This window comes from Branchiostoma belcheri, unplaced genomic scaffold, assembly GCF_001625305.1.
Source record: "Branchiostoma belcheri isolate BF01 breed outbred unplaced genomic scaffold, Haploidv18h27 scaffold216, whole genome shotgun sequence".
NCBI classification, from domain to species: domain Eukaryota; kingdom Metazoa; phylum Chordata; class Leptocardii; order Amphioxiformes; family Branchiostomatidae; genus Branchiostoma; species Branchiostoma belcheri.
The window spans coordinates 216,443-232,257 of record NW_017803669.1 but is presented as its reverse complement, the minus strand read 5'-3'; the positions used below and the strand labels follow the sequence as shown (position 1 = coordinate 232,257).

General features: G+C 38.5%; 1 long non-coding RNA gene across 1 annotated transcript in view; it reads left to right on the top strand.

The window, feature by feature from the left end:
* The window catches only part of LOC109470023, an 86,823-nt gene that overhangs the window by 42,330 nt on the left and 28,678 nt on the right, over window positions 1–15,815 (top strand). The window contains exon 2 of the long non-coding RNA XR_002140229.1: window positions 7,712–7,767. This is a non-coding gene — a long non-coding RNA (uncharacterized LOC109470023). The remainder of the gene's footprint in view (window positions 1–7,711; window positions 7,768–15,815) is intronic.

The window sequence follows — 15,815 nt, the reverse complement described above, 5'->3', positions numbered from 1 at the left end:
ATAATTATAAAGTTCTTGCCACCAACCAAGTTAAACACGGCGGTCGGTTGCTAGGCTAAAAGTCGCATTACTAGGGAGGTATCGGGTTACAGAACGTGTTCGAACGTGGCCGCGCGGGAGACCCAGGCCGGCCCGGGGGCAACGGGTAAAATTTGAAAATAAACAAAAGTAATTGGAGAGTAAATACTCGTCAAAATAAAATGTAATAAGTGATTTTGTTTACCTCAAATGTTATTCTTGCACTGCCTTTGTTCCACTTTGTGTACATTTGCTTCCAAATGAGATCAATTTCGGATTTCAAAAAGGGTTCACGAGAACCAAACAACTGATTTTAAGAGGCCCCGAAAATTAAAAATAAGGTTAGATTTTTGGATTTTTAGAAATATTACAGTAAATTTAAACTTTCTGTCTTAGGATTTTTTTATTTTTTTAACTTAAAACTACGACTTACAGTCAAAAGAAGAGCTAAAAACGACATTGTTTTAACTTTTAGATACCGATAATTCATAATCGCGGCCATATTTAAAAAATCCCTAAGACAGAAATCTGCGGAAATCGTTCCTCTTCCAAACAAGCCCTCAATGAGGTAATTTGAACGATTTTTGGGAATGGTTAAAATACCATGTTTGCACGCGTGCTATGACACTTGGATATGGGGACCTGGATTTTATAACAGCGTATACAAGAATTCTGACCTTCAAGGTCACCCACGATGACGGCAGTAGCTTCGTTACATGTTACATATCCACAATAAAATCACGGCATAGATGTAATGTTTTGAAAACGGTTCATATTTTGTGGAGAGGTGGATTTTTCCTGTTCCGTGGTTCCCAAGTAAAAAAGGGCTTGAAGTAGCCGGTTGTAGCGGCTTTACTGTAAATGACCGCGGGTAACCCCAGATCGAACGCCCGCTCTATTCGAATGACGTCATATCGAACAAGATTCGCGGGTTCGGGGGATTCGATCTCCATAGTAGCGGATTGGGACTTTTGGGCCCAAATCTGACCATCGTGAAAGTCCAAGCAGACATAAACTAACCAGAATGGCAGCCAGGCTATGCTGTCATGACTGTTGCTATGCATTTATACTGAGCACAAGCCAAACACACTATACACTCCTCACTAAGGCATGAAATGATCCCATAATAGGACACATGGTAAAAAAATGTGATTGATGTGTTTTTGCATTTTTCAGACCATAAAATTGACATCATTACCTGGATAGAAATTACTCTATAATATTTCTTAGGCCAAGTAATTCAGATTTTATCGGTGAAATTCTCAGGAGACCTCGGCCCTGATGTGAAAGTGGGGATAAAAATTTCACTTGTTTGGTAAAAGAGGTTTTATGGCAAATGATTGTACTCATCTTTTGACAGCTTTATGACATTTATGACATATTATCTCTCAATCAGGTAATTAATGAAGGGTTCTCACATGCTTAATATAGTTTGCATGTGCATGCAGGGGCTTGGGTCTTGAGTAAGCTTTAGCCTCCATATTCCTGTAATCTCTCTCTTTATCCAGTTTAACGTCTTTTTCCCCCCGAAACAGGGGGTTAGACATGCTTGCATTAAGTGCAAGTCTTTTTTGAAGCAAGATTTTTACGGCTGGATGCCCTTTGTAAAGCCACCCCAAACACTAGTGGAGGGCCTGCAAGGGGGGGGTCCCGACAACGCTCTACGCTGAATTCGGAAACCTCTTGATTACGCTTTACGATAAATTCCAAGTGGCTACAGCGCATTACGTAGAATTAAAACGGCGAATACGCTCTACGCGAAATTCGAAGAGCGGTCCATCTACGCTCTATGTAGAATTAAAAGGGCTGATTACGCTCTACGGAAAAGGTCTTGCGGGCCCCCCTAGTAGGGCCCAGGATCCCTCTAACTGAGGGGGGGGGGGAAAATACATAATAGATAGAGCACAGTCTAAGGCTGACTAGTACGTGGATTTAGAACTGCCCCGCCCAAAGGGATTTCATGTCTCCCGAGGCCGGAGGCCATAGAACATCATGTTAAGCCATCATCACTCGGAACCAATCACTGACTTTGAGAATCATCTATATATGACTAAATACCTCCTCTCATTCTTCTGAAACAGGGACAGTTGGAAGAATCTAAACCTCCTGGATGGCTTTATTGTTGTGACAGATAAAAGTGTAGCCGATGGAATTTGAAATGAGTGTTTATCTTATCTAGTATTTACCTTACCTTGCATAAGGTAGTACTAGTATTCTTGCCTAATTTTCCTTCATGATGTAATTATATACATTTGTATAATTCAATTCATAGAAATAAAAAAAGCAACATTTATCATATTTGTAACTAAGTGAAATATTTGCCACAAGAACTGAACGATTGCATATCATTCCATTCTGCCAAAGGTAATTAGGAAACAATGGGTCCTTTTCACATTTTAAGGCCGATTAAGGGCTGTGTGAATGTATTTGCATCGATAAGGCCACACCAATTTAATTTCTTGGTTAACAGATTCGCCCCCTTTATTTTTTTCTGCTTTGCAAATAAAAATAAAAATTCAGAATCAACTGCAAAATGCTCATATTTTGCCCTGAACAGTTGAAAACAGTCCTTTTCATCCTACTTGTTACTGTTATTCCATCTTTCAATACAATATTCATTAAAAGTTCAAAATTCATTGTTTAAATTTTGAACCAGCCTGGTGTGTTGACTTTATGGCTCCTATTGTACCATTTTGGGTCATAATAGGATGCCTAGGCCTGTTTTTATTTTTTTATTTTTTTCGCCCGCCCGCTCCATTATTTTTCTAGAAAAATCCATTAACCAGGAAATTAAATTGGTGTGGCCTAAGCTTGGCTACTGCAGTTCCATTAAGGAAGATTTAGTACACCTGTCAAACTCTACACAAAGTCCTAACATTGCTTGGACACTGTGAAAGATGTTGCCATTTGCCAGGGACCATTTCTAAGGATTACTCCATCCACGAACCCAGCAAACAACTGGACCGAGCGGCACATACGGAGTCCAAGGGTCATGCCTTGTGAGAGGAGGCCAGGAACAACAACATTCACACTCCTGACCTCCGCAATCATAAATAGGGGACCCCAAAGACATTGCCATGGCAACAAAGCTGGTGTGTGTTTTGTGAAGCACATTTTCCATTTTCAGAGGATTAGGCAGAAATGGAATAATCTATACTCTTTTGGATGCAGAATAGTGTGGTTAGGTTCTCAGAGGGACTGTTACTTAAAATTAGCATTAGCCTTTGTGATCATGTCTGTAACACAGTAGGATACCATCACTTGGACTCAAGTACAACAACACCTACTGCATGCAAAGGCAAATAACAAATAGTGGTTTATGACAGATATTGCTTTTAATATTATTTCATGTTGCATACCTTTGTGTTAGCCCAAAAAATTGGCAGTGGCTTTTCAGGCATCCTATTTCCATGTACATATAAGAGCAGCAACATTTGCAGCAAATCATCATAGCAAATAATCAAAATGAAGATTTACAGTATGGTCAAAAACTTTTTCTGGAAACGGACGAAAATTCATTAACAAACAGAATGTCATCCATATAATTTTTTTTTTATTTATTATTTATTTCAAAACACCAAAAGCAAACCTTGCAGCAGGGATGAGAATCCCTGAATTGAAAGAGTTTGCGTACAGAAAAAAAAAGTTACAATAGGCAAGGCAAACAATATATATACACCCTCATATACACTATAATACATAAAAAATTTGTACCAAGCAAAAACCTATATACAGATGAGGTTTAGGAAAGATAAAACTAGTGATATGTCAGTTCTTTGTTGTATAGGGCTATGGCCCTGTGGAGAAAGGACTGCTGGAGCCGCTTTGTCAAATTAACATGGCCTAATTCCAATGACAGGGATCAGAGATCTGTATGATGCTCTAGTATCAGATTTAGCAGTTCTAGTTGGTAAAGTTATGCTATGGATGCAGACCAAGACTCCTCTGCTACAAGCCTTAGGGAATTTGTGGCGTCAGTTTCAAGGTATTTTAACACTGAGTGACCAGAAATCAATACATATACCTCCATATTACAATCTACAACAAGTAAAAGGTTAAGTTTAAGATACTATAATAAAATTGGGAGAGCTTTTAGACACACAAAAGTCAGCAGATGTTAATTGATACTAATAGCTACATGTACAGTATATGCAGTAATTTAGTAGTTCATTTTGTGCAGAATGATATCACAATACATTTACACACTCAGATGACATCTTTGAGCTGTTTATCAATTATACATGTAGCTAGTAATTACAATTATACTACCATGATAATACAAATTATGAATAACCATTGAGGAATGTCTGCCACAGCAAAATATTTTCCCCATACATATCACTATGTTGCACAACTGGAAAGCTGAGCAAGGTCACCATCTGTCTCAGGAACACCTCTCGGCCCTTCTCCCAAGAGAACTTCCTTCTGTAGCCATAAATAAGTAATGTCTGAAGAATCGCCCCTCCGGGCCACCCACCACCACAATCGCCACCTTAGAAGGTCACATGACGCCCTAAGGTCACATGACCACACCCAGATAACAATGCCTCTTAACCCCCAACTGACCTCCTCCGCGCTAAGTGCCCACACTGGGACAGATAAAAGCCTCCTCGGCAGATCATCCCGATCGCTGGTGTGCGAACGTTGGGAAAACCTCAGTACTCAGCTGGACATGTACAGATCAGGCTACAGATATTTTCCACTGCACTCCATGCACAGGACTGCCTGGCCTTTGTCACACAGTAATCGACTTGTTTCGTAGGTAAGCAGATTTCTTCAAAGTCTAGTCTTAGACTTTAAATTAACAGTTAATGAATGTAGCTTAATCAAAAGTAAATTTCTTTTTCTTGCCTTGAGATAAAATTGACTTAGTGTGTGGAAGAATTTTTGTAGTGGCCATCTTGACATATAAATATCATGTATTCTTCATTTTTCAAATGTCCAAAACATTACCAGACTGTCTTGGGTGAGTTTGCTTCTGATAGTGATTGGGAGGAGAGAAGGCCTGTAAGATGACGGTTTCTTTGATGATGGCCATACAGAACAATCTGCAGCAGTGTTCATCTTTTTTGTAGGGAAGCAGCTTTTCTCTGAGAAAGTCTAGCTTGAGAGGGAGTGTGTAACTGTTGTAGTCACAGATTGCAGTGCATCAAAAGTAGTTCTGCAGAGAATTCCTTTTATGTCTCCTAGACAGTAATAGTATTATACCTTGATGAAGGTTAGACATCCAGGTAAACAATATTGAAAGACAAAGCAAACTCTACTACTGGATAAATTACGGAGATTACTTCCAGGCATTCATTGACAAGTGATATCCGTCACTCTTCTATCTACAGCTTGAGAGAATCAAGAGAAATATTAGACACTAATAAAGTGTGAAGGAAGTGGAGAAACCAGTTAACATGACAAAAGCTAGACTCGTAAGTGTCACTGTTATATGAATGAGGATAAGGTAGTTCCTATTGTATTGTAAGATGTTGTCAACTTGTACATGGAGAAATTTGAGCAGAAAGCCCTCACCATGTTCCCCGACACTCCCCCGGCCAACTGGTTTCGATATGTTGACGACACCTGGTGCAGACTACAGACTAAGGCAAGTGGCTGGCAGGAAGGCGGCAGTTTCAATGTTAAAATGTGTGAGAAGCCCATTCACACAGACTGGTACCTAGCCTGTAAATCACACCATCTTTTGGAGAAAAACTGGGCGTCATAAGGACACTATTCCATCAAACACAATCATCACATCAGAAGAGGCCAAGTCCAAAGAGCACATTCACCTGGAGAACATTCAACAAAGCTCTCAAACCCTCCAACCAGTCCAAGAAACCACCCAGAGGCAAGCCATTTGACGGTCAACATCACTATCCCCTACATTGAAGGCGTGTCAGAAAAACTGAGACGAAGCCTACAAGGCTTCAACATCAGCACCAACTTCAAACCCTACTTCACCCTGAGACAGGAGTTGGTTCATGCTAAGGACCATGTGCAGAAAGCAATCAAATCTGAGGTTATCTACATACTCGTGTGAAGAAACCAACTGCAATGGTAGGTAACATTGGAGAAACCAGCCAACCGTTGAAGGAAAGGTACAAACAACATTGCAGAGCTCATGTGGATATACTCATGTACCATCTACCACCATACACAACATCATCAGGGACACTCTTTCAGACTGGAAGCAACAGACATTCTCGACCAAGAACCACATTGGTACAAGTGTGTGGAGTTAAGGGGGACAACCCCACCCTGAACCGGAAGTGAGGACTGCACATACAACTCTCGAGGACATGTGACCCCGCCCTACCACCACCTAAGGAACAGTAGCAGTTCCTTTGTTATTGTCTTACAACTCTTACCATAGGAGCTACCTTATCCTCGTTCACATAACAGTGACACTCATGACTTTTTGTCATGTTCAACTGTTTTTTTCCAGTTCCTTCAAATGCCTGTACTGTATCAATGCCTCTACTGTATTAATGTAAATGTAGGACATGCATTTACTACTAGTAATGCTAGGACTGTACCTACATAAGACCAATTATCTACTCTCACAGGCTTATCAAACCATCAATGCCTTAAATGGTAATTTCAATGAATAGCCTACAATTATACAACCTTGCACTTCCATCTCAGCACATAACACATCTCTTTTATCTATTCAGTTAGTGGGAATTCGGCCTCAGATGACCCATTTTCTGTTGAAATCTAAGCTTCTTTCTTTCAGTTTATGCTTTACTCAGACCTTATAAGGGTTACCAACAAATATAGCTAGCTGTTGTCTGATTCCTGCATGCCATGCCATTTGTTATGTGGAGTCTGCATTTGCATTATGGATGAAGCTGGAGAATTTGAGAGGAGACTAGAGTAAGAAACAGTTTGAATCGCACAGTGGCAGCATGTGGTGTAATGGTTAGAGTGTTTGTGTTAGAACCCCAACATGCCCAAATAGTTTATTGTCTATTTTATGCTCAACAGCCCATAGTATACATACATGCATAACATGGCACAAACACATTAAAAAACAAATCGAAGTATGTACAGATAAATGTAGCTGAGCTGTGCCCTTTGAAAAAGTACTTATTTCCTCATGATGTTTCTGACATAGGGAGAAGAAACGCTGTTCCAGCAACTCAAACTTAGATCAGTGCCTAGAAGTTGCCCTGCACATATAGACACAGACAGTTAGCAACTTCTTTAAAGAAGAATGTTTCCACTATGTTAGAGAGATAGATTCATGTACACAGCCTTTATAGACTTTTATTGCATATCAGAAAGAACTGTACACAACCCCTCTCCTTTCCTTTTCAGTCAAGTCTTTGACGCCTTGTGGCACACAATGTATCCAATATTGACATCAACTGATGTTTATATATCCCTAAATGAAATGCTCATTGTTACTACTGCTAGTCTTTTTTGTATATACTGTCATTGGCCTAGGTTATGGATTGTAGGGTATGAGAAATTTCTGTGATTTGTTACTTTATTGTGTTATGATGTGTGTATGATTATGTGTGTATGTATTTCACAATGTGGGGCCCGACATCAGCTCAGCTGCCAGGGCTTCCACTGTATTGCATTGTATTGTTGGCAATTTAAATAAATAAAATAAAATAGAATAAAATAAAATAAAATAGAATACTGCTAGTCTTAAATTTTTGTTTGTGTCGGCACTAAATCCATGCTGCTTTTTCAGAGAGGAGGCATCAGCTGTTGGCAGAACTAACCAACCCAAGAATCAGAGCAGATCAGGTGAGTTAACCACATTACACACATTGCAGCAATCCCAGGAGCGCTATGGCCAGGTTTTAACTTTACTGCACCTATGTACAACTGTACGTCCCATTTGCCTTGTTCCTGTGGACAGCAAATGTGTCTCTTTGATGGGGGTGATTGTAGGAGGGGAAGATTAGCTCTTTTCCATATGGCAAATCTCACTTTATCTGATAGATTTGCTGAATAGATACAAATGTTTGGAACAGGGACATAATTATTATAAGTTGATTTCATGGTAAGCAATTACCTACATGTAGGTAGGCAGGTAGGTTAATTACACTACTTAAATGTATCTAGGGTGTGTTGAATATACTGTACATGTATCCTGCTAAATGCTATCATTCAGACAGCTTTTGTTCCAATCATAAAAGTTAAATATCTTAACAACAACAAAAATCAGAAGTTCACAATTAACAAACGTAACTTACCTGGTAGTCCATGCCCGTAGCCAGGGGGGGTTCGGGGGGTTCGGAAGAACACACAAGGCTCAAAGGTCCACTTTTTGGTCCACTTTTTATGTAAAGGTCCACTATTTGGTCCAATTTGTATGTAAAGGTCCAAGACTTTTCTTGAAAAGATGGACTAGAATCGTAGAAAAACTGCTCCCTTTGTCATTGAATAAAAATTGATTTTTTCTTGGAAATCCTCTCAAAAATGAATAAAATGCCATTTTAGAAGGTTCATTTTTCAAAATTTCCCCCTCAAGCAGTGGGAAGAACCCCCCCCCCCCATTCAAAATCCTGGCTACGGGCATGTAGTCTTATAAGACTGCTGCTACCATCATTACAATGCATTGTTTATACTTTTCCATTGATAAGACTATATATTCTCCAGCTCTCTGGAGCCCATACCTCATAATCATGTGTAAAGTATGCCAAAGTTCATTACAATGTATGGCACATCTCCCATGTACATCTCTGTGTGGATGATTCATGCGTTAGCACTACGGACAGGACAGCTCATAATTCAGGATAGAATTGTCAGAAAGTTTTATGTACCCTAGAAATACTGTCATAACTTCTCGCCTTTCAAGGATAGAATAAAACTTATTCAATGATTTTTTGGGGGGATCAAATGAAAAACAACAAATGAAAAGGGGGAGGTTCAGAAGATCCCAAGGCTACCGTTTGCTCATTGTAAGGTCTACCACCAAGAGCAAGCACAGCCCCAACTCTGGCTTTCTTTACTCATACTCAACTCCTCTACTTTCCTTTCAAGTTAAGTCTCCACATCTTCAGTTCCTTGATAGAACCTCTCACACTTCAGCACCATGGACAGCATACTTATTTTTACAAACACTGCAATATTCAAAGCCATGGGCAGATTGGTTTTCATTCCTGTACTCACCAGTTCGGGTGACATTCATGGTTCCTTGTGCATGTATTTAGAAGACAGCACATCTTGCCTGGCAGTTATTGAAGTAATACATGTAGGGTTGTAAACGGGATGGCAGCAACTTACCTACAGAAGAAAAATAAATTTCTATCAACAAAATTTATGAAACATATCATAAAACATACAAAGTACTAGAAAGGTGGACATTTGCTCAGGACCAAATACAACGTATTTCAGTCCACCTCTCTCCCCATATTTATTTATTTCATCATAAGACGGCTGGGTAGCCCCATTCAGCTTACATTTAGGTGTTTTCCAAGGGGGCACAGCAAAATTACACAAGACATTGTTACATACAGTAAGACAAGAGTGGACAACATACAATAAACATAAATGTCTGATGTGTCAAAACAGAGTCATAGTCCTATACCAAAGTCCTAGCCGTTCAAAGGTCAAAAACAGGAAAATCAAGGAATGGACTGTTCCAAACTCGCACCTGTGCAAATTTCAAATCATGTGGCTTTAACATTAGGGAATAGGAGCCAGAAGTGTGTGTTTTTTGTCCAACAATAGCAAAAAGCCCTATCGAGAGTTGTTAGTACGTCTATCAATTGGTTTGATAAAAAGTTTGAAATTCATTGTTTGAATTACAGACCAGACAGGTATGTTGGCTTAATGGCTCCTATTATAGCATTTGGGGCTACATGTATCATAGGATGCCTAGATGTAAGCCTGTTTTTTTGGCGATGCCTCATGGGCGAGCCTAATGTTACAGTATTGTTTGCAATTTGCAAGAATTCTGGGAATTGTACAGTAATTTATTCCTCAGGCATGGAATGTCCACAGGCATGTCTGGAATTTTGCTGACACATACATCTACATATGTATGCCCACAGTCCTACACAGTCCAAATTCCTGTAAACCCCTGGGAAAACCTTGCTGGGCTGGTTCACTATACACTCAGGGGAGGGGAGGAGTGATCTACTGAACTGTACAAATGTACTTTATCTGTCTAGACTTAACACTGTACATGTCCAAAATGTATACTGCCAGTGATGGCAGTATTAACACTGTACATGTACAAAATGTATACTGCCAGTGATGCACATAGGATATTAAACTTTGTAATAACGATATACAATTACCAGTGTTCAGATGCAATGAAGCTGATGACTATCGCTGTTTATTCGTATACTGCTGGTGGTGATGACATATAATATTTCATACCAGTAATAACGATAGGAAAGTATTTGTTACCTGTAAGTCTAGACAGATACAATGCAGTTCAGGAGATCACTCCTACCCTCCCCTGAGTGCATAGTGAATGAGCCCGGGGTTCGCATGACAGGTTTTCCCAGAGAAATGCGACCTCAAATGTTATTTTAACAAACTCATGACAGACCACAAGGAGGCTTCCCAAAATCATGAAGACAGTGCCATGCAAACAATAACCCTAATAACAACCACAGTCGCCATGGCAATCATTGTCAGTCTTGTTGTTATTTTGCAGTCACTTCATATTTTTTCTGAAAAAATCTGAGAACCAACAAATCAAATTAGTGGGTATTAAAACACTTTATACTGGATAGAATTTTGGAATGGGGAGGTAAATGGACTGAAATATGCTGTATTTGCTCCCGAGCAAATGTCGGTCTTTCTAGTCCCTTTTGCATTATTTTATTAATTTACACATTTTCTATGTACTTGATGTATTGCCCAAACTTTGATTTTGAAATATGCTGGTCATTCCCCTAATTTTCAAGATAAAAAGTGGCACATATTTCCAAAATCCCTGAAAATCCATGCTCTTTTCAAAGCCGTTAATGATGTTCATGGTGCACTAGTGATGCCATAATACTAGTACATGTCTCATTTATGGGATCATGATCCGTGCTCTATTTGAGACTTACACAATTTCAGGGTGTCCAAATGCTTATACATCTACAGTTTGAATGGGCTTATCTGAGCCAAAATACTGTCACCAGCATTTGGTTGACCTACTTTGCTGCCCTATTTTCACCGAAAAAACATAAAAACAGCAAATAGGCAATATATGATTTGGAGACCTGATTACCAGAAGCGAGAGCACTTAACCCTGCATGCAGAGGCTGCAATAACCACAATACAATAAAAAAAACTTCGGCTGCTTTCTTTTCCAGAACTGTTGACACTCATTTCACAGTTCTGAATGTATCTGCCTCTTTTTTTAATTGCGTTACTTATAAAATGTAGGTAGAAATTTATATGTATAAATTTTTGTGATGTGTGTAAATTGACTTTTTCATTTAATTTATTAACATCCACACCATCTCAGAATGCATGCAGTTTTTCCTTGATATAGTTCTACTTACTAATAGTTATGTGCTGCCTTGAATGTCTTCAAAATTCATTCAAAAACATGAATGAAACATTCAAAACCTGAACACTTCTGACAACTAGCGATGGAACATCGTGAGTTGGAGCACGTGAAAACTGTGCGATATTAGGGCACCCCCCCCCCATTATACAAAACTACAAACCTTTATTTCATTCTGTTAATTAGACACTGATTGCAAACTTCATACATCTTTTGAGTGAGTGTTATAAAAAAAAATATGTTATTCATTACCTGAAGTACCTGCCTTTAAAAAATGAACAAAATCCATCTACGAGCTTAAAAAGTTAAAAAAACAAAACACCCACTACAGTTCGAAACAAGCTGCAAAGAGACCCAAAATTACACTTGCTGTTAAGCCTCAACAGCTTTCCACTACTCAAAAATCATTGACCTGACACTTGTGGCAAATTTTACCTCAACCTTTAACGCTATGCTGCAGGAGGCCCATTATAAAACTTGACCTTCGTCTTTGCTTGCCCTACCCAGTCACTAGATATCATTAACAACCATCTGCATTTCCTCGAATTACGTTGTACACAAACAAAAACACAACCCACTGCAAGAACAAAAGAATATCCCACTGTCAGGATAACCATTTTCGAGCTTGACCTATGTTTCCACAATTGCTACTCACCTACCAAATGTTAATAACCATTCATAGCTTTTCAAGATATGATGCATAAATGCATAAAAATTCCCCTGCAGTATTGTTGCAAAATGCCATGCAGGTGTAAAAAATTTTTTGCAACAGCTTAATATATGCAATATCAAAAAGATACATCTACAGATCTATCTTCTCGAGTTGTGACGTTGATATACATTTGTACATACAGACCCACACCACCTCTACTCCACTAAGCCCAAACCGAAAACATACTTTTCTGACGAAGGCAATTAGAAGCTTGAAATGAAAAAAAAAAAAACGAACATGTAACGTTATTGGTTCTGGTTAAGGTGTTGGTATACAAATAGGTCATGTTTGTAACAGTACCAAAATCAGTGTATAAGAAACCAAAATATACAGTCATGTAAGGCTAGTGTGACACGCATTTTGTTAGAATTCTACCATTATAAACAAATATAGACAAACAAAATAGGTCACATTTGTAACAAAACTTGAAATGAATGAATAAACTTTATTGCTCGACAGTTGTACATGGTACAATGTATGGCAACAATGTGATGAATACAATCAAGTCTATTCTAATAAGAGACTACTAGTATTATTACAGGAATAAGAGACTACATGCTGGATAAAAGACAAATGATGACAACAAATTTTGTCATGATTCTGCCATTACTACTGTCAAACAAACGTTATTTTAGGCTGATGTTAAAAAGACAGATCACAACAACTCCCTAGTCCTACAAATATCTCCTATGTCCTACAAAGATGTCCATCACTTCTCTATGTCATTGACCCTTTCATCCGAAACCTGTGTGCAATAAAGTAGCCCGGGACAGTAAGCCCAGCAGGGATTAAAGTGGGCTGGGAGTGATGGGAAACTTGACAAGTGGCAGGAAATGGCTCACACGCTAATCTCCTTCACATCTTCCTGCTGTGATTCAATGGAAATTGGTGTGAAGTTTGCTCTCAGGTAGGCTGCATGCATTGAAGGGAGATGATAGATTCCAGAAGGAATGACAAGTTCAACAACCTTTTTTTCACACACAACAAGCAACCTACAAAAAACATGTAAAAAACATCCACAACATCAAAAGTTATCCCTAGTCACATTCCTTCATAAAAATGACCACAGCAGCTCCAAGAAAGCAGCTATTTTGCTGAAAACCATGCCAGATACTTACTGCCCAAGCATCCATGTCCCACTCAAAAATCACTAACAAACTAGAAAGGCCAATATTTGCTTTGGAGCAAATACAGCGATGGGTTCACCACATTTTACGACATGGCAGGGAAAGAATGAGAAACACAAGGGAAAACAATGATTTACATTGATATAACTATAATATGAAGTAACATACAACTAAAACAACAGTTGGATAGCTATTCCCTACTTTATTGGTTAGGATTTTTAATTGCATAATGCAAACTGTTGATTTTCAAAATAAAAAAAAAACGTTCATGCCCCGCATTCCAATGCTGGAGCAGGAAAGCTTGAAATACCTACCAAAACACTTGAATACAGACATACTGTTAGTATGGAAATGCTCTGTGCAGGTGTTAATCAAGTTAAATCCCAACAGCCAATCAGCAAGAAATGCTCTGTGCAGGTGGAAATGCTCTGTGCAGGTGTTAATCAAGTTAAATCCCAACAGCCAATCAGCAAGAAGAATAGAGGAAAGCTGCATGCCTATTGGTTGATGCCCTGCATTCCATTGTGATGACTCATGCCCAAACGTGGTAAACACGGCACACTAACACAGTAATACATTTGCTATAACACAGCCAAAAAACTCAAATAAAACCATTCTAAAAGCCCGTATCACAAAAATTAAAAAACGCCTAGGGGTATTTGCCCACTGTACCTCCATACCAAATTTCAGGACCTTAGGCCCTAAAATGAAGAAGCTGAATCCATTTAAAAAATGGCAGGAGAAGAAGAAACACCAGAAAAAGCAATATGGGTTCACCACACACCACTTCGTGGTGTGGTGAACCCATAATGACAAACACAAAAGGTCCATGGCAGTGATATAGGGACCACCCACAAAGCCTATGTTTGCACTTGACCTTGGTCTCCCCAACAGTAACCTGTCTGCCAAAAATCATGAATATTGATCCATTTGCCTTCAAGAGTTATGCCACTAAATCCACAGTCTCCCACACTAAAGATGACTGATTTTAAACCCTTCTCACGAAGGCAAATGCACACATAGTATTATATGATTGTACATGCATACAAACACTATGGAAAACAACCTTGGCGAAGGCAAAAAGTTACCACAAGCCTAACAGTCTAGCCCAAGTGTGAAAGGTTCTAAAGGGCATCACTGTGCATCTGATCCTTAACATCATATTTGGCTCATATCCCAAACAGAACGAAAATCTCTAAGTTGTAAAAGCTTTTCCCTTATCCCTGTCCAATCTCTAACTGAGAAGAAAGGTGTCACATATTTTCATTAAGCCTCACCCCTGTCAATCATTACAAAGTGGCCCCATAATGTTTACTATCTTTGCTTTTTATCAGAACTCTCCCTGGCAAAAGCCTCAAACTTTCACAATCGGGCGAGAATTTAACCACCAATCCATTAGCATGTCACTGGGTTGGTGTGATTACATTTCTTGAGAAACTTATCTGATGACATTTGCTTGCCTGGTGGGCTCAGGAAATGTCACAGATATGCATTTTCTTCTGCACAAAGTGGCAATTATGTCTGTTATCTCAGAGACTTAAATATGGGGTGTGTTTCTTTATCTCAGCTTTTTATCAAAGGTGCCAAACTTTAAATAAGTCATTTTTTTTACTCATTGGTGTCAGGAAAATGATAGATGCATATTCAACCATTTTTTATTTAGATGATATTTTTTAAGAATGACAGAGACTCAGATCAGTCCTAGCCATGACTAGCCACAACTTCAAACAGCCGGTAGCACTTCAAACTATGACGGACTAACGAACTAAGTGTAGAAATCACTTTTCAGACACACCCTGCATAACATAATGACAGATTTATCAATCTATTGTGTCCCTTTAATATAATTACATTAATTTTACAACTCCAACTGTGGTTCCCACTGTCTTTTAATACAATGTACCATGTACCATGGTGTTATTCTTGTGAAAAATACACTGTACACTACCAAAAATGCTTTTTCTTGTTTTTCTTATTTTCTCATGGGAAGAAAATTTTTCTTTGGGGGAGAATAATAAGAAAAAAATAAGAAAAAAATAAATTTTCTGTATACCTACATTCTTGCACCAAGAACAATTTTCTCATTTTTCTTGAGTGGAGATAATTTTTCTAAAATAGGCTTCTTTAAATCTTGATTTTTCTTCGGTGAAGAAATATTTCTAGAGGAGATTCTAACTTACAAGATTAGAATTCTTGTAATCTTGAAATTTCTTTAGTAAAGACAATATTTCTAGGGAAGGTTCTAAGTTACAAGATTAAAATTCTTTTAATCTTAAAATTCCCTCAGAATTAGTTCAATTTTCTTATTTAATCTCCATGGAAGATTTCTTTCTTACCTGATATCAAAGTGGTCAGATTTAAGATTTTTTTCTTGTGTTTGTCAAAAAAATTTCTAGTTCATGTTACCGAGAATGATTGAAAAGGGCCATTCTTGTTTTTCTTAGCAATGTTTAAGAAAATAAAAGAATGGTTCTTGTCTTTCTTGGGAAACACT